This window comes from Anoplolepis gracilipes, chromosome 11 (genome assembly GCF_047496725.1).
Source record: "Anoplolepis gracilipes chromosome 11, ASM4749672v1, whole genome shotgun sequence".
In the NCBI taxonomy this organism is placed as follows: domain Eukaryota; kingdom Metazoa; phylum Arthropoda; class Insecta; order Hymenoptera; family Formicidae; genus Anoplolepis; species Anoplolepis gracilipes.
In genome coordinates this window covers 1,658,811-1,678,236 of record NC_132980.1, presented here as the reverse complement: position 1 = coordinate 1,678,236, position 19,426 = coordinate 1,658,811, and the positions used below count along the sequence as shown (strand labels likewise).

The 19,426-nt window shown below is 31.9% G+C and overlaps 1 pseudogene; it reads right to left on the bottom strand.

Moving 5' to 3' along the window:
- Positions 1–352: 352 nt before the first annotated feature.
- On the bottom strand, positions 353–6,021 carry LOC140671325 (uncharacterized; annotated as a pseudogene).
- Positions 6,022–19,426: the final 13,405 nt, after the last annotated feature.

The following is a 19,426-nucleotide window of genomic DNA, read 5'->3' as shown; positions in this document are numbered from 1 at the left end:
GTGCAAAGTGTGTGTCCAATCGTGCAGTGTCCAATTGTTCAGTATCCAATCGTTCAGTGTCCAATCGTGCGGTGTCCAATCGTGCGGTGTCCAATCGTGCAGTGTCCAGTCGTGCGGTGTTCAATCGTGCAGTGTCCAATCGTGCAAAGTATGTGTCCAATCGTTCCATGTTCAAACGGGATCCTCCCGTATCAGTAGAGTAATAAATAAGTCTAAAACCGACAAATCGGGGGCGTCTCTAACCACCCGTGCCTAACCTTATCCCGAATCCTGGCCGAAAGAGCGACATCCGCGGCATCGGAAAAGGCATACCGTCAGCTTAATCCTTGCGGTTCCATCCTCGCTCAGTCATTTAGTGATGTAGTTGGGACGTTACCCTTAATATCACTCCATTGTTCAACGTTGGATAATGATTCAGTAGATTGTAAAACTAAAATTTATAAATATTTAATCATTACTATTTCAATATAATTTTAATATCGATTTAACTATACATAATACATATATAATATTCATTCAACGTATATAAATCAAAACTCGTTAATATTTGTCACTAACATTCTTAGAACATCTTAAGAAACGTTCGAATCTTCTTTAACCAATATCAATAAATTATTGTAAAAATCGCAAATAATATTAGACTTATGTTAGTTTACTGTGCTTTACTCGCTCAGGAGCGTTGACAGAAAGGCCACAGCACACACTTTTGCATAACGCATAACACATGCATAAGAAATTTGATTAGTCAAATTCCTTATATGCATTTGCTTATGGATCAACATTGGACCAATCAGGTTCCTTATGCATATGTGTTATGCGTTATGCAAAAGTGTGGGCTGTGGTCTGAAATATTGCCACAGTGTATATATATGAAAACAAAAAATGGAACTTTTAAAAAATTCTAGAATAAATATGAAAAATATGAGAAAAAGATATGACAAAATAAAAATACAATAATAACTGTAAAATATATTATAATTGTAAGTAAAATAGCAATTTGTAGGTACTAACTTTGGTCACAAGTCAAGTTTAATTTTCGCTGTTCCATCCTCGTCGCGTTATTTGATAATAAACTTGAGACATCCTGATTATCGTCGTTGAATGAATAAATAATACATTGTGAATCTAAAGTTTATAAAACAATGTTACTACTTCAATACAATTGTTCAATACAAAACATTACTTTAGCTACACGTATATCTATTTAATTTTTGGTAATAGTTATATATTGTACATTAATTATTATATATAGATGTTCACAGTGATAAAGATTTAAAGCAAATTTTATTTTGCAAAGAAAAACAGTCCATTTTTTATAGACTAAAAATGTGCTAGGAGTTGAAATCTTTCAGCATAATAGAAGACTATTGGTGCTTTCCAGCAAGAAATGCAGTGTAACATTAGTATCAAAAAGTATCAAATGTATTATTACGGTGGAATGTTTATGAATGAATTGAAAAGTTAAAAAATGATCGACAAGCATTAAGCATTAAGAAGGAATTGGATACTTACTAAAATACTTAATCATACTTAATACTTCTTTAAAAAATACTGCATATTAAAAATATTTAAAAAATTATAAAGTATCACGTAAAATTGTTAAAAAATAACGTTGATTCTGTAACATATTAATTCATAATCGTAAAATAGAAATTACTTGTTAAATCGTGAGTGACCATCTAGTAGTTATTATTTGGGGAATATTGAATTTGATTGGTTTTATTCATTTTATTTAGACACCTTCAATAATTACAGGATTTAACTCTCATTGTATTCGATGCAATATTCTCGGGGTAATGACTTTACTTAAATGTTGACATCTTGATTGTACATGTTAATTGAACATTCGTCGGAGACTGCCCTAAACACTGCTATTGGTCTAATTCATTAATAGTCTAATATATATTTATATTTCTGTAAAGACATTTTATTATAATTAATAATTTACGCTGAGGAAGACTCAAATAGAGCTCGAAACGTTCGCATTTAATTTAATTTGCTTTATATTTGTGATTATTATTTTCGAGCTAACGTCGATTTTGCGATTACTTTGCGATTACGTTGTTGCGATAAATGCTTCCGATAATAATTTATACCTAATTAGTTCTTAGGGCCGATATATTACTAATCACGACATATGTGTGATTGCGATTAAATTTTGTTATCATATAAAATATTGGTCAGTACAAGAAACAATTACACTGTATTATCGTACTATATATTTAATTTATTATTCTCAATTGTTACCTATCCTGTTTCGTATGATATAAATTGCTCTCTATTGCCTATATTCTTCAGTGATTAGAGTGAATTTATTAGATTATTATCACTATTTTCATCATTATTTTGCCTTAGTTTAGTATTAGATAAACTACATTGTTGATCTAAAAGTAATAAGAACTATTATTATCATTGTTACCATATATTTTATATATATACATGTGTGAGTGTGGGTGTGTGTATGTGTGTGTGTGTGTATGAAACATTTATTTTAATCTAATAATTATATTTCATAATATATTTCATAATGTTCTAACCTTTTTGTGCAACTTTTGTGAATTTTGGTTTTTTATTATATGTAATTATATTAGAATTGCTCTGAAAGGATCTTTTAGGAACTTTTGGAAGCTCAAAATTAAAATTTTCATCTGACATTTCATCGTTACTACTCGTTGACGTCATTGGTGTATCAAAGATTACAGCGACTATTTTTCCGTAATTTTTTAAGATGTTCTTCACTTTCAGTGTTGGAATTAAGATCAGATAAGTCTTCAGCTTCTTTCAACTTTTTTCTCACTACTGAATAATTTACTAACAAAATAATACAATTATAAAAAACACTTTCTTATAAAAAATATTAACATATATTATTACATGCACAATTATAGTAATACTATATATTCTAGAAAAAATATAAATTATACAAAAATATGTACCATATGTTCCATATATTTTTTTAATGTTATGTTCCATCCAAATAGATTCAGGTGTCTCCATCAATTTTACCGCTTTATCATATTTTTTATTATTAGTAAAGTTAAGCCAAGCAGCTCTCTTTAAATCTGTGCTTAACCAATTGTATGGCATTATTTGAAGTCCATCTTCAAACTCTACGACTGCATAAAACTTTGTCGTGTCAGTCATTCTGTTAAAGTGAACATATGTAGTGTGTGTGTGTGTGGAGAGATACAAGTAATCATTAAGTAATAATTAAAATTAATAAATGATATACTTTACTTGATATTACACTCTGGGCGTACAGGCTGCGTCGGTGTTCGATGCGCGTTCTATCTGACTGCGAATTTGCGACTCTTCCTCAGAGTTTTGTGTCCCTGTTTTTATCTTATCCGGTCCTTCTAGATCTTTCTATTTTTGATGGTTACCGTCGTCTTTGTTTGTTGCTTTGTTGTTTTCGCGTCTATTGTCCTAAATCTAAATAATATTATCGGTCGCTCGATAACATTTGTTAACAAAATAATATTGCCGTGACGGTTTGTCTTGATTTTAAATTATAACGGCTTACAATATAAAGTTACATTTTACTATGTATCAATGAAAAAACTGCGTATTTGTCTTCTTTATATGACAATTGCACATATTTTTTTATTACATTTTGTAATGGCCACAATTTCAAATCTGAGTATGAGTGCAAAATATAAATTCCAAGTAATGAAGATGGACAAGGAATAGTAAATAAATCTTCTTTTTTTAAAAATTTATGACCTATAATGACTGGTATATTTCGCTTTGTGCAGTATGCTATATTTTTTATAGATACAATGGCATTGCAATTTAAACCACAACAGCTATCTGCAAGCGTCCCAGCCTTCAATGTAATTCCGTTGATCTTCACAATTTTGTATTGTGGATTATTGGTGTTAGACACAAGTGGACCATCATGATGCAACAATGTTAAACTTGGATGTGCCAGAACAGAATGTGATAAAATAGTCGATGATAAATCTAAATTTATTTCTTTTTCAATATATCTTTTCATAACTTGTTGTAAGGGTCTATCCGCTTTTCTAATATATGTTTTCAGTATTTGTACATAATTTTCGAATTTAAATGCACTAAATTTATCAAGCGGTCCAAATTTTTTGACGTCGTCAACAAGATGTACAAAACTATGAACAATATGTGACACATTGTGAGTTCCATAAAGTTTTATAAATGTTTTGATAAAACAAAATATCAAATTTTGCGCATAAGGTAAATATTCATTTAAATTTTGAGAAGATAAAATTCTAATAATCACATGTAGTATTAAAAAATTTGTATATACATTCTTTTTTAACGCAGATTTAAAAGCCAATGGACCTGTGTATAATAATATCAGTCTATATTCTGTGGCTTTTCATAGTTTCACACAATTCAATGATCGTGGCTTTCTTGCAACTTTTACAGGTATTGAAGGTTTTAACTGCGTTACTAACCGTGTAGAAATTTTATCAACAGCTCTAGATTGTAGTCGATAGCGTAACTCATCTCCACCAAGCCATAAGTATATTAATTTACGCGTAATCCCTAAACATATTAAGTGCATGTAATCTAATGGTACATTTGAAACAGGCTTAAAATGAGGTATTTGTATCAAACTGCAGGTGATATTTGGCTTATAATGATTGTCATCAATTTTTCTGATGAAATCGTTATCTGTTTTGAGTGATGCATCGATTTGTGGGAAACATACTCAGTTTCTTACATTGTCTCCTTCCATTTGACATTTTGTGCAACTGAAATATCCAGAATGTCCCTTTATACATAGAACGAATGATTTCGCTGGTGTATCACAAATTAGTGCCTCAAGCCTGCATTGTATGTTACGACCATATTAATGCCATTTTCGCACATATTTTTCATCTCATCGAAAAAATCCTTCAAAAAATCATTGACATTTGCCGGTTTTTCATTTCTATGATAAAGTACAATTATAAAGACATTATCAAATGGAATAACTGAGCCTAATATGGGCCAGAATTGCTGTGATGACGATTTCGACAGCGGTAATCCATCAACGTTAATAGTTATTCTCACACAATCAATATTATCTTCTATAAAACTTAATATATGTAATACAGAATGCAGTAGTCCAAAATGGTAATATGTTCCCGGTGTTACCATGCGTATTTCTGTTTTTCTTGGTGTTTTTAAAAGTGAACGTGCATCTGACGATAAGTTCGAGAAACAAGAATGTTGTTTTAATGTTTGTAATAATGTTGTGAGAGCAGTATTGTGGTATTTGATGCTATGTAGCCCATACAGCAACACTACTTTTAAAATTGTCGTTTGTTGTATTGTTTTTTTCAGGCGTCAAATAAGTTGATTCACTAGAAGTGCTCACAGAAGTTTGTTCTGAATTCGATTCATTTAATTGGAAACATTCATCATTATCATGTCTTATAGATATATTATTCTCGTGTTCATAAATAGTGTCATTTTTAGTTGCCTCATTACATTTCTGTATTATACATGGATTATTTGTAGAATTATTATCTAAATGTTTTGAATAATTATCATTATAATTGTCATCATTATCATTATGACACTGTTATAATGACACAAACATATTTGACAAATATTAGCTGTGATTCTTGTGCAGTTCATCGATTTAAATGTCTTTTTGATATACATGTAACATCTTTCCTAGGTCGTTTTCGATTCATTGTTATATTTCTGTTAAAATAATAAAAAATGTTATATTAATTTTTATTATTTTTACAGAGTGAGAGTTTATATAATTTTAATTTAATATTGTACTGTTAATGGATTTGTTGTATATTGTATTTAATTTTACTAGTAATTATATTGTTAATTATATTATTAATTAGTATATTAGTATAGTATAAATTATATTCAGATATTATTTTAAATGAAAGTAAAAGTACTAATAATAAAATTAATATATATACATATGTATAATATTTCTTCAATGTATATAAAATTATTTTGATAATTATTCACTTATACGAAGCCACCCTCGATTTCAATATCCTTCACATATGCTATCAAGGTCATCATCCTGAGTAATGTTGTAAAGATTTTAGGCCGCGCTCGGCATTTATTAAAAAGTTATTAAGACAGAAAGTTTTAACGAATTATTTGTTAGAAGCACACTTAATCGACATTTCTTCATTGTGGCCATACACACACACACGCGGGGGGGGGAGCAAAGGGGGCCTTCGGTCTCCTCTCCCGCACCCACCCTGCTGGTAGGAGTGCCCTGGACAGAAGTGCGCAAAAGTACAGTGTGTACTTTGTTGAGAAATAACTATGTCAGTTAAGGGGATCCCGGAGTGACAGGCGAACTCCGACGGATTTGCGCCCTCTTCTTAGTGGAACTAAAATTGTCGATAATACCGATCGATTATTCCGATGGATAATACCGATAATTCTAGTTCTGTCGTTACCAACCATGAAGTAAGAGAGAAGGAGATTGAACTCAATAGCGTACAAATAGAAAAAGTGGTCCCAAAAGTGGCACCGAATTGAGAGGGAATCCGTTGTAGAGAATAGTTTCTCATGGATGGACGCCATTTAAAACTGAAATTCTTAACCTAAAACAGTGTGCGCTGTCACTTGTGCACGTTACATCGTTGCACATATTTGTTACTTTTGCAATTATAAAACCAAATATACTGAGAAAACATTAAAAAAAGTTTATTTTATTGCGTGCATTGTGTTATATTCCGACAGCAGAAGATGGAAAACTTACGTAAAAAGTAATAAAACAGAAAAGTAAGTAATGGAAGTAAACAAGTAAATTTGATAAAGTAAAAGTGAATAATTTATAATATTTTTTCAGTATAATGGAAGAAAACTCAAATAAATTAGAGCATAAGACAAATAAATATAAATTCAAATATTTGCAAAATAATTTGAATTTAGTCAAACGACCTTCTTCGAATTGAGGATTTTCAAGAGGAAACGACACATTTTTCGGTTTTATAAAGGCAGAAAGTGATTTCAGTGTCAGAAAAAGAGTCGCTGTATTCCCAAATTTACATATTAATATTTATATTGATGACAAGATTATGCCCTTTTCAAGATATATAAAAGTAACAAGCATTGATGAGATAAGCAAAATTTTGAAAACTGTAGATTCAGTTTAGTAGAGTAGACTCATTTAATTCACATCCTATTAATTGTACATATACATTTACAATCAATTGCAAACATCAATATTTATTTTTTACAATTATATAAATTATATAAATCAGATACTTATATACATAGATATACAATTATACAAATGGAAAAAGGAAATAAAATTAAAAGTTTAGAATTTATATTATTTTTGGTTTTTTATTTTGTATACATTTTCTTTATTTATTATTGGGCCAGGCACGGAGAGGAAAGGGAGGAGGGTGGTCCAGAGGAGGAAAGGTGAACTAAGGGGAGAACAAGGGGTCAGAGAGGGTCATGCTATCGAGAGCAGGGGGATAGAGGAGAATAAGTGTGGATTGAGAGAAGGAAGAGAATAGGAGTGAGAGAAAGGAAGAGAGAGGGTTATGAGAGAGAGTGGCGGCTAGATACAAGAAGGTATGAGAGAGAAGGAAAGGAGAAAGAGGGTATACAGTAGAAGGAGGTGAGGAGTAAGGGGGATTTAAGAGAAAAGGACAATACATAGGTTAAGTTGCGAGAGATGTTAATAGGACGGAGGAATGTACTGAAGTGAGAGTAAGAGGGAGATTGTAAGGAGTGGGTGTTCCCCAGAAAATACCTGCACAGTTGTAAAGTTGTAAGAGTTGGAAACCCCAAGGGGACCCAAAATAACGACTACTACTACTACTATTTATTATTGTCTCTTGTTTTCGACATCTTTTTTTCCTGGCAGATTTTTGTTTTATGGCGGTGTGTGTTGCATTCTCGGAACAAATTGGAATTAAAGTAAGGCCGAGCGCCGAGCGGGTAAGGTTAGTAATTGCAAATGGCGTCCATCCATGAGAAATTATTCCATACGGCGGATTCCCTCTCAATTCGGTACCACTTTTTGGGACCACTTTTGTTTTACAGAGTTCAACCTCCTTCTCTCTTACTTCATGTTACCAACGTATATATTATTATTTACATAACCTAGCTAAGTGACAACACGCGTGACAGTTGATAGCAAGGTGCCTCAACCTTGTGCTGTCACAAGGCACGGTTAGGTGCTGTTCGCCGTGCTATTTCTTTGCTGGTACAGTGCGATCACTATGCTGTCATTTGTCAGCTAACAAATTTCAGCGGATAGGCTATTCTAGATAATCAAATGTGCTAATATGCCAGTACACAATGCAATAAATTTACAGTCCCTATGTGTTTTTTTAGGCATTGTGCTCGTCTGGTACAGAGTTAGCTGTGGACATCACAATATATGACGTGCACACGTGCATGCACTATGCAGCCATCGTGTCAACATTTGTATATCAACTGTACATTTTGACTGTCTGAACCGATAGGTAACTAAAAATTTAATAATAATTTTAAGAAATTCACTGAAAACTAGCAGGAATTATATATACGTAATGTTTATGAAATAGATTGTTTGTTTGTTAATAATAGATATATAATTCTTGCTATTTTCAATTACTAAAAACATAGAAACAGGTTTTGAACATTTGTTATAGTCAAAACTCATTTATATTTTGCATTATATAGAATATTTCGTGCAACTATGAGATCTATCACATGAAAGAGAAATAAGACAGTGTGGAAATAAAGAAATCAATTTATATTTTGCATGAGAGCCAGTCGACAGCAAATTTTTTATCATCCATGGTGAAGCGTAACAAAAAACACAAGCATAAATGTTAGTTTTTATCAGGTAAATTAAAATGACTACTGTTCTCTCTCTCTCTCTCTCTCTCTCTATATATATATATATATATATATATATATATATAATGCTATAAATAATATATACTATATATAATAAAATATACTATATATATAAAATGTGAACAACAGTTTTGAATTATACAGCGAGCTTTCGGATAGTACACTTGAGAGAAATGACATATTGATTTCATTGGACGTAGTTTCATTATTTACAAATGTACCTCTGAATCTTGCGATTGACAGTATTAATAGGAGATGGATTTACATAGGAGCGCACACAACATTGCCGCAGAATGAATTCATATTCGCGGTTAATTTCATTTTGACGTCAACTTATTTTACATTTAATAATAAAATCTATAAACATATAAGTGCCCTGAGTTTGAGTGCCCCATGGGATCTCCACTATCGCCTATGATAGCTGATTTGGTTATGCAGGATCTTGAAACAACAGTACTTAATTCTTTAAATTTACATACTTCGTTGTACTACAGATACGTTGACGACATTATAATAGTAGCTCCATTAAATTTGGTTTCTACTATTGCAAGCGCTTTTAATAATTATCATGATTGTTTAAAATTTACAGTAGAATATGAGACAGACCATTGCATAAGTTTCTTGGATTTATTGATCAAGATAAGAAATTACATTATTTATATTGATTGGTTCCATTAAAAAACGTTTTCAGGAAGAGTATTGTCTTTCTTTTCGAGTCATCCTTATTGCCAAAAAAATAAGAATTATTTACAATTTGGATAGAGCGTTACGGTTGTCACATCCAATTCATAAAAGGAATATAGAATTAATAATCAATATATTAATGAACAACGGTTACCCTCTAGAATTGATTTTCAGAATTATAAATAAAAGAATAAAGAATCTTATTTCCAACAAAACTAATACAAAAAAATAAGTAAATCTAACGATATATCCTGAACAAAACAATGATAATAAGCGTAAAAAGATTTTTGTTGTTCCATATGTTAATAACATTTCTGAAAAGATAGTCTCCACGTTTAAAAAAACGGATTTAATGATAGGATATTGTTGCTTGAATAAACTGGATAGAATCATTAAAGTACAGAAGGATAAAAAACCTTTTATGACTAACTCCAATGTTATTTATAAAATAAACTGCAGTGACTGTAATGCGACATATGTAGGGCAGACTAAAAGACAATTACGGACAAGAATTAAACAACACATTAACAATATAAAATTGAATTCGGAAAAACACTCGGTAATTTCGGAACATATCTTAAAAGAGAAACATACATTTAACTGAGATGACGTAAAAATTCTTGACGTTGAAATGAATTATCATAAGAGACTTATTTCGGAGATATTACATATTAAGGAACAAAAAATGGTTTAAATTTAAATAAGGATACCGAATTACTTAACAACGCTTATTATGATATTTTACATGAGTTGACAAATAAATAAAAACTTATTTACAAGACAGTAATAACAGTGAATAATGATAGGTGGTTTGAAATACACAATAGGTTTCTCCTTGTCCTTTGTGCTATTAAAAACAGTACAACATGGAAATTGGAAGTAAGATGTCTTATGGAGTCAGGAGTTGGTTGATTTGTTTAAACAATTGACATATGAGTTTAAGATGATAAGGGTGCAAATGAGTGATATTTATTGGGATTTAACACCACACAGCATTGTCATCGTAATTTGTGATATGTTTATAGAATATATAACTCTACGCATCCAAAAAAACGCATAGATTGTTGGTGAATAGTTGTAAATTCTCGCCCTCAACCGATGAAGGAATAATTGGCCAGCAACCTATGAGGATGTAAAAAACAATGTATTTTAAATTAGACTAACGACGTCCTAATAACTGATCGTATAGTTCATATAGTTCGAAAATTTTAATTAAACTTGCTCTTATCTTGCGGTTGTTATAAACAACCATGGATGCTTAAGAAGCCCTTTTATACGTACTGATGCGGAGTTTTATAACAATGATATGATTATAATTCTCGTCACATGAATTTTTGTTTTTTGCTTTTGCGTTCGTAATATACTGAAGAAGGCTGCGTACAGCCGAAACGTTTATGTAGTAATTCAGAACAATAATAAATATTATTTTAATGAACACACGGTTAAATTTGCTCGTTAGTTGGCCCAATAGTTGTTTAATTACTGTATTACTCGTTAAAATTCCAACAACAAAAAATTACCAAGATCCTTTGTAATCAGTGATGAATTCTATAGCATTTTTAAAAAATATATAGCATTGAGACCAAAGAATGTCCAAACTTCAAGATTTTTCTTAAATTATCAAAACGGACGTTGCACCCAACAACCAATTGGAATAAATAAATTTGGCAAAATTCCAAACATCATCGCATCATCTTAAATTACTAAAATCTTATTTATACACTGGCCACACCTTTCGTCGCACTTCCGCCATACTGTTAGCAGACTCTGGAGCTGACTTTATAACATTAAAACGACACGGCGGATGGAAATCCAACACAGTAGCTGAAGGATACATAGAAAATTCCTTCAACAACAAAAAGAAAACCTGCAACCGAATTACTTATTCAATAATAAATAAACCTATATCTTCAATTCTAAAAACAGCAAACTTAAACTTTAATAACGTAAATCCATCAACATCAAAAAACTATATAAATTTCGAAACTACAAATTCAAATAAAAAAAAAATATGTCAAACAATTCAAATAAAGAGAATATAGACATATCAAAAGATTCAAATAAAGAGAATATAGACATGTCAAACGAAATATTAACTACATTTCAAACAAAAAATTTTTCCATCATATTAACCAACTGCCTAAACATAACAATAGCCATTGGAGAAAAAAAAACTAATTCTTTTTCTTTCTCGCCTATCAAAAAAATGAATAATTATCACTTTTTATATGTATTACATACACTATGTAACATTTATTATTCTTTAATTTCCACATTCTTTTTCTTAATCTAATCATTATTTCTACATTTCTAAAAACATTTATAAATAAAATTCTTTAAACATTATTCATAAAACTTTATTCATAAAAAAGTTTTTCTTTATCTTCTTTACCTCTCATTAAAAATAAATAAATAATTATTCTTTCTTTTCTATTTATTAAATTTCCATTCATTACATTTTTTTAATCTCTAGTCATCATTTGTTTCTACAAATAAAATTTATAAATAAAACTTTTTATTTTATAAAAATTATAAAAACAATAAATTACTCTCTTCATTTGCGGGGGGTCTGACCCCCTGCCAGGGGGCTTTGCCCCCTGGACCCCCATCAAGATACTTCACCCCTTGAACCCCCACCAGAAAGCAAGGCCTCCTGGACCCCCGCCTTACCTCACCTAACTTTATTTTACACGTACTTGTATCACAATACACTATTCTTTATCATGCGACAATGCATCTGTCGTGACAGAAAAATATTTATCTTTTAAAAAAAAGCTTGAATCAAAATGCAAAAATTTATTAACATTTTCATGTCTTTGCCATCCCTCCGCGTAGGCTGCGTATGCTGCATGCGCTTAAATATCTGGTTATTGCAAAGAATTTTTAAGAAAAATTGTAAGTTACATTAATAGCAGTCCAAAACGTGTAGCTATTTTTAATGAATTTTATGAATATTTTCAAGATACAAATCGCAAAATTTTGAAATTATGCGATACTCAGTAGCTTTCGCGTTATTCATATATTCACAGACTTCTATAGAGTCATGGGATTCAATAAAATATTTTCTTAACGAAAGGGTTGCGAGTAAAAAACGAAGTCTGGAGAATATTTATTATCGTTAATAAAAAATGTTGACGTAAAAGCATATTATTTATTTTTAAAATATGTTTTAAATTTCTTTAACTCCTTCAATACTTTCTTTCAAGCATATGAAACAAGAATTCATTTATTACAATCTAAATCCGTTAATTTTCTTATACAAATCTGTCAAAACTTTTTAAAACCAGAATTATTACAACATGTGCTTACAAACATTTCATTTCGTGAGAAAGAAAATCACAAATCTCTTGATGATATTACTTTGGGATCAGAATGCGAAGAATATCTTTTGTAACGGCCAAGTCGTCACTATTAGTCTCGGGAGGCCGACACCCGCTCCCAATATTCAAGACTCAGCGCCTATGGGCGCCCCCATTGCACACACCACTGGAATCTCCCTCTCTCGATACGATAATGGAGAGGGAGAAGATTTCCTGGTATAAAAGCCGGACCGATCGACGACTTGGCACCCAGAGAAGCCAGATTCAAGGCACGTAACATCCCATATAGAGTCGCCAGACATTACAACGAAGCCGACGCTTGGCCAACGCATGGCAGACAACTATTCGTCAAGGTTCTGTTAGCCAGTACTGCGCCAACACTGGCAAATTGTCGGCTATCTATCTAATAGAAGGCATTAAATAATAACAGGCATTAAACGATGACACGAGAACAAAATTTTACAAACGTGCTGGACACCATTAATATCATTCGTATTTTCTTCTGTTTTATGGCAAAGGACTTCTCAGTCCATGCTGCCAATATCACTCGTATGACTCGCTCGCTTAAAATATGTTGACTATGTCGCGGACGAGAATGCCCATGGAAAGAGAAATCTTCCGGTAGAAGATATTATATTATACGAGTGATATTAATGGTGTCCAGCACGTTTATAAAATTTTGTTTTCGTGTCATCGTTTAATGCCTGTTATTTGCAGTAAGTCTGTTGTGTGATCTCTTATCGGCGCTGCTGATTTTAAATTCATCGTAAGTACAAACGTATATGTGGAATATGTCTCAATATTATCGCGTAAAGAAACATCGCGAGTTAAAGAGAAAACGAAGTGTGCGCGAAAATAAATCTAATAAAAATAATTTGCATATAAATATTAATTACAATGACATAAGCATTAGTAATGCGAGTAATAATATTGTTAACGATAGTGAAAAAGAGATAGATAATAGTCAGCTTTCAAATGGCAGTGAATTGGATGGTGACTGTGAATTTGCATTGGTTACAGATTTATTTAAATTCAAAGAAACAATTAATGATAAAATTTTGCAGTGGACGTTAAAAAATTTAGATACGCTAAGATTAAATGTAGTGTCAGAATTACTATTAGTATTAAGAGAAGAAGGACACACATCGTTACCTCGAACGGCTCATAGTTTACTGGGTACGAAGCACCATCGAATTTTACAAGTAATGATTAGTAATCGAGAAACTGAGGGTGCATATATGTATTTGTGAAAGATGTATAATGAAGGGTATATCTGTGGGAAACAAACGTGCTATTAAAAGAGTTTATCCTGAAATGAATTGTCCAAAACGGAATAAAGAATCTTTTTTAAAACAAGAACAGCCAGAACATCATAAAGTTGATACAGAATCAGCATTGCTACAATTGCCAAATTTTGATGTAGTTAATTCTGTTGTAATTGATTCCATGCACCTTTTATATCTTGATGTGATGAAAATGTTAATGGAAAAATGGCTAGTTAAGACAAATGTTGCAAAACTTAAAGACGAAAGATATGTCATTTGAAAGCTGTAATGAATTCCATAAGTACAGATATACCTTGTGAGTTTCAACGCAAAATTTGACATAAGTATTATATGTAGATGGAAAGCGACACAATATAGATTTTTTTTATTATATTGTAGCTCAATAGTTTTAGAAAATATACTTGAAAATGATTATTACAGACATTTTTTACTTTTATTTGTAGCATGTCGCATTTTAAACAAACAAAACGTAACATTATCAGAATGTAATTATGCTGAATGTTTATGTTACGTCCAGGCCCGTGGAAAGGATGGGTCAGAGGAAGGGCGTAACAGGAACTGTTCCGATGTCAAAAGTCTTATCGACGAGTGACTCGGTCGAGCAGGTTAGCAAACAGGTAAACAACGGGTGTCGTTATTACTCTGTTATGCGAACGCTCTCTCAGTCCTTTTTTGGTAAGAGAATCGAATCTCTTTTACGCGGGACGGGACCAAGTGTGATCTTTCGCGTGGAGAGAGTGAGGGAGTTAAATAAATTTAGCGATCATTTAATTTTTAGATTAACATTTATTCATTTAATTCCTAACATTATACATACGATCTTATTAATATCGATAAGTAAATAAGAAAGAGGCAATAGGAGCGAGGAGATGTGAATCAAATTATAAGTTATTTTATATAGGTGATGTGTCGCAGATATATTGACAATAAGTACACTAGTAACATTCTATAAAAAGACGGGAATTATAATAAAAATCTGAACGTTTTGATTCATGTTTTGAATCATCTTCAGCATAATATATAAAATAAATAAGTAAATTATAAATAGATAAAAACGAAAATTCATGAGAACGCATCGCATAATAAAGGCGTAAGCAATGTATGAACTAAAAATCGTAGTCGCATGATTAAATGGATCAATGCATTAGAACCGTTGTACATATTTGTCGCATGTTAGTTGTATAAATGACATATATATAAAACGATCCAACTTGTTCGGCTCTTTTATTGTACGGCTTGCATAATAATCCCGTGAGGCAATTCTCCGAGGTTTCCAGACCGAGGGAGGTATGCAGTTAGATTGAGGGGTTAAGTCTGTATTAATAAATGAGTATAATAAATACCTGTTTGTAATAAAGTTATTTACCGCTATTTTGTGTATAATGGTGGTGATTCAGAAAATGCTTACAGGATATGCATTCCGTTTGCGTGTTGTTGAATCTATGGTATATGTATCGCGCAACTGATATTTAACGTGAGGTTGTGCCGATGGTACAGATGGTAATGAGCTCAAGGGCGAAAAATACATTTAAAATGGAAAGAGTTAGATAGGTGACATTAGATCTTAGGCAGTTTGTTTATTATATCATCGTAAATTGCTGGCAAACCTTCTATATCTGTTTGTAGATTTATGCTGTTTATTTGTCGTTTGATGTATAACATTTCAGATATCAGTCTTTTTGTGTAATAGGGCTAATGTACTTATTGTCAATATATCTGCGACACATCACCTATATAAAATAACTTATAATTTGATTTCTATCTCCTCGCTCCTATTGCCTCTTTCTTATTTACTTATTTATATTTAATAATTCGGAGCTCTTTCTGTAATCTTATTATTAATATCGGTTTTAAAATTATTTGTATGAGTGTGTGTGTGTGTGTGGGGAGGGGGGGGGGGATCGCGGCTGTTACATAAGTACGGAGGCCATCAACCAGAAAAGAAGGGGAACGAGTGCGATTCTAAAAATTTTATTCTGGTTGGTATTCGTTACAATAGTTTATAAAAAAAAATAATAAAGATTTACGAAAGTGCAGTATGTGTTACGGCGCGATTTCGACGTCCTCGAAGACGCTATCTATCAGGTGGAAGAGAGCGGAATCGGACATAGATTCGATTCTAAAGAGGGGAGCGCGAAGGTGTTAGGATCTGCTTTGGAGAGTACTCCAAAGAGGAGTCGGGTAATTCTATCGTGTGGTTCGACGAATTATCCGAGAGGATCACGGACGAGGAATCAGAAAAGGTTGGGGGAGACGACGGCGGTGAGTCATCGGATATATCGATGACCGAAGGTGAAAGGGGTACGGGGGAATATGATGGGGAAGGAAAATCTATTTCAGGGTAACAATGGGTAGATGGGAAAAGCGTCTTCAATAGGGTGGAACAGCGCGGGTACTGCGGGGAAGAAGGGGGAGAATCAAAACTGTTGGTTTCGTTCACGGTTGTGTCGTTCGATCTATGGTCTCGGTTAGCTCGCGAGAATCGGCGGGTCGGCGCGATTTTAGGCACTTTAAATAAAGAACAGGGTTGAATAAAGGGAACGAAACGACGGTAAAAGAGAGAAGGAAAATAGACTTACTACTTAGGCAGGTTTCGCTATTTTTTTCAGCTGCTGGTCAGGTTGTGGTCCAGTTGTAGCTCTTGCTCGGCGGGTGGTCGTTGTTGGGCACTAACTCTAATAGTTTTCAAGACTTAATCAGAACTCCCGATATGTGAAACGAATTCCTTGAGTCAGCAAACGACCGAAATAAGTATGAGCGAGAGTAACTGTGCCGAATGAATCTAACGCTGTACTATCGACTGACTTGAATTTTGTGTGTCTGTAATGCGCGAGTCTTCCCTTTTTATATTAAATCTTGAGGGCGTGTTAACAATTTTGGGCGGGAGTATTTTTGAGATTTTGACGTGTAAAAAGCTGTCGTTCGGTGAGATCCTTCTCCTCTTTATTTTTGATTATTGCTGATTGGTGAGCTCTGTACGGCCTCTTAGGAAATTTGGAGATTCTTCATTTGATTATCTCCTGGGATTATGTAGCTATTTTTATCCATTTATTTATTTAGGGGATCTCACTATCGATCCTTTTCGATCATTTCTTTGAATATTGATTTCAATGTTTAAAACATTTTTTCGTTCCGCAGCCCTTTTATGACTGGTCGGGCAATTTTTGCTTCATCTTTATAGGAGGTAAAGACGTGGAGCCGACAGTGCGTAGCGGCATTATTTGTTCCTTAAGATTATGCAGCTGTGTTTGTCTATTTATTCATTTAGAGGATCTCACTATCGGTCCTTTCCTGTCGTTTCTTTTGACATCGTTTTCAATGTTTAAAATTAAATTTTTCGTTGTACGATCCCTTTTATGATTAGTCGGGCGATTATTGCTTCATCTTTATAGGAGGTGAAGGCGTGAAGCCGACAGTACATAGCGGCATTATTTGTTCGTTTCTTAAGATTATGCAGTTGTGTTTGTTCTGTTTCGTTGTTTTTAGGGGATTTTGTTATTGATCCCTTCCGGTATTTGTTTAGATATCGTTTTTAGTAGGTCTAAACATTATTTGATAATAACGGTTCTTTTCTATTGCGCGACTCGTTTTTTGTGACCGATCGGACGATTATTGTTTCATTTTCGTGGCAGGAAAAACGTGGAGCCGACAGGACGTAATATTTATTAAGAAAATTTTTTTATTTGTTACCATCTTTTTATGAAGAACAATCTTAAGTTTTAAATATGCACTATTTAATCCATATATCTGACGACGTAAAAAATTTTAAAATGCCATTAAGCGATCTGTCTACATTTTGGAATGAAAATTATATAAGTATTTTTAAAAAATTAGTAAAATATCACCAAATAAACCACTGACCCAAATTATTAACAGACTCTCTGAATTAGAATCACGGAAAAATTTACAAATAAAAAGAAAATGGTATTTGGATAAGTGTGTCTTTAAAATATTTAACACCTACAATTATAATGACATAGAATATATTATTGTATCCAGCGTTAATGTTTATAACTTTGTATTGAAATGTGTTCATCCTGATAATGTTGTTCAGTTAAAAAATAAAAAAATGTTTAAGATCGATAAAATATTAATTAAAAGAGAAGATGCTAAGGATACGCGTAAACTGCAGGATTTATATATATTAGGATATGAATTAGCTGATTCACAAGAAACATTTAATTATTCAGTTTCATCGAAAGAGGTTGGAATTGTTTTTGGAAACACATTCGCGAAGTCACAAAGAATGTTCTCTATAAAAGATGTAGAATGTAAATGTTTTGTTACGTATAAATAATAAGCTATACGTAATTTCACTATTGCATATATAATTATTGCTTGCTTGTAAATAGCTAATATGATATAATATAGCTATTTTATATATATATATATATATATACATGTAATACCTATATACATATAATTTTTTTTCCTCGACATATTCTCCATATATATTGTACATATTTTTATATCTTATTTCTCATTATATAATTAAAAAAATTTTTTTCTCGAGTCCTCATGATTAACAATTGTTGAAAACAGTCAACGTCTTGGTATCCTCATCGCATCGTTGTATATAAATATTTATTAATTCTCGAAAAGTAGGTATAACTCTTCATTATGCTTTTAAATTCAATACACATATACAAAGATGTATATATATATATATATATATATATATATATATATATATATATATATATATTCTTCCTGAATCGTCATGAAAAAAAAAATAAAGTACTGTGTCGCTATCCTGATGCGGAAGATTACTCCAAGCTATCAAATTGGGTAGCTACGTTAAAAAAAATACGAAGAAAAATGGAAATCTTTTGCTGTCGAAATACTTAGCTATGCACGTAAGTAAACATGCGTTACTAAAAATGGAATTTAGAAAAAGATGATGTTATAATTGAAATAATTTAATCTTAGGTAATTTTAAACAAGGAAACAGAAGATTTAAAAGAACATTAAAAAATATAAATACAATACAAAGTGCGGAAAATAGTATCGACAATATCCAGGAAAATGCAATACCAATTTTAAGTAGAGTAGAGTTGCACGCAGAATTATATAATATAGAGCAAATAAATACGATTGAAATGGAAGATGATACAAATGTAATTGAAGATGATTCCATTTCTACACACAATATCGATGAGGAAGAACAAAATATCGATGAGGAAGTTTCCATATCGTTGGAACCAAAAATAACATACGGTAAGTTATACCATTATATTTATAATTTATTGTATTCTGTATAAAATGCGGTGTTGTGTACATATAATGATTATGACACATTTTTCAGGATTTTTAAAG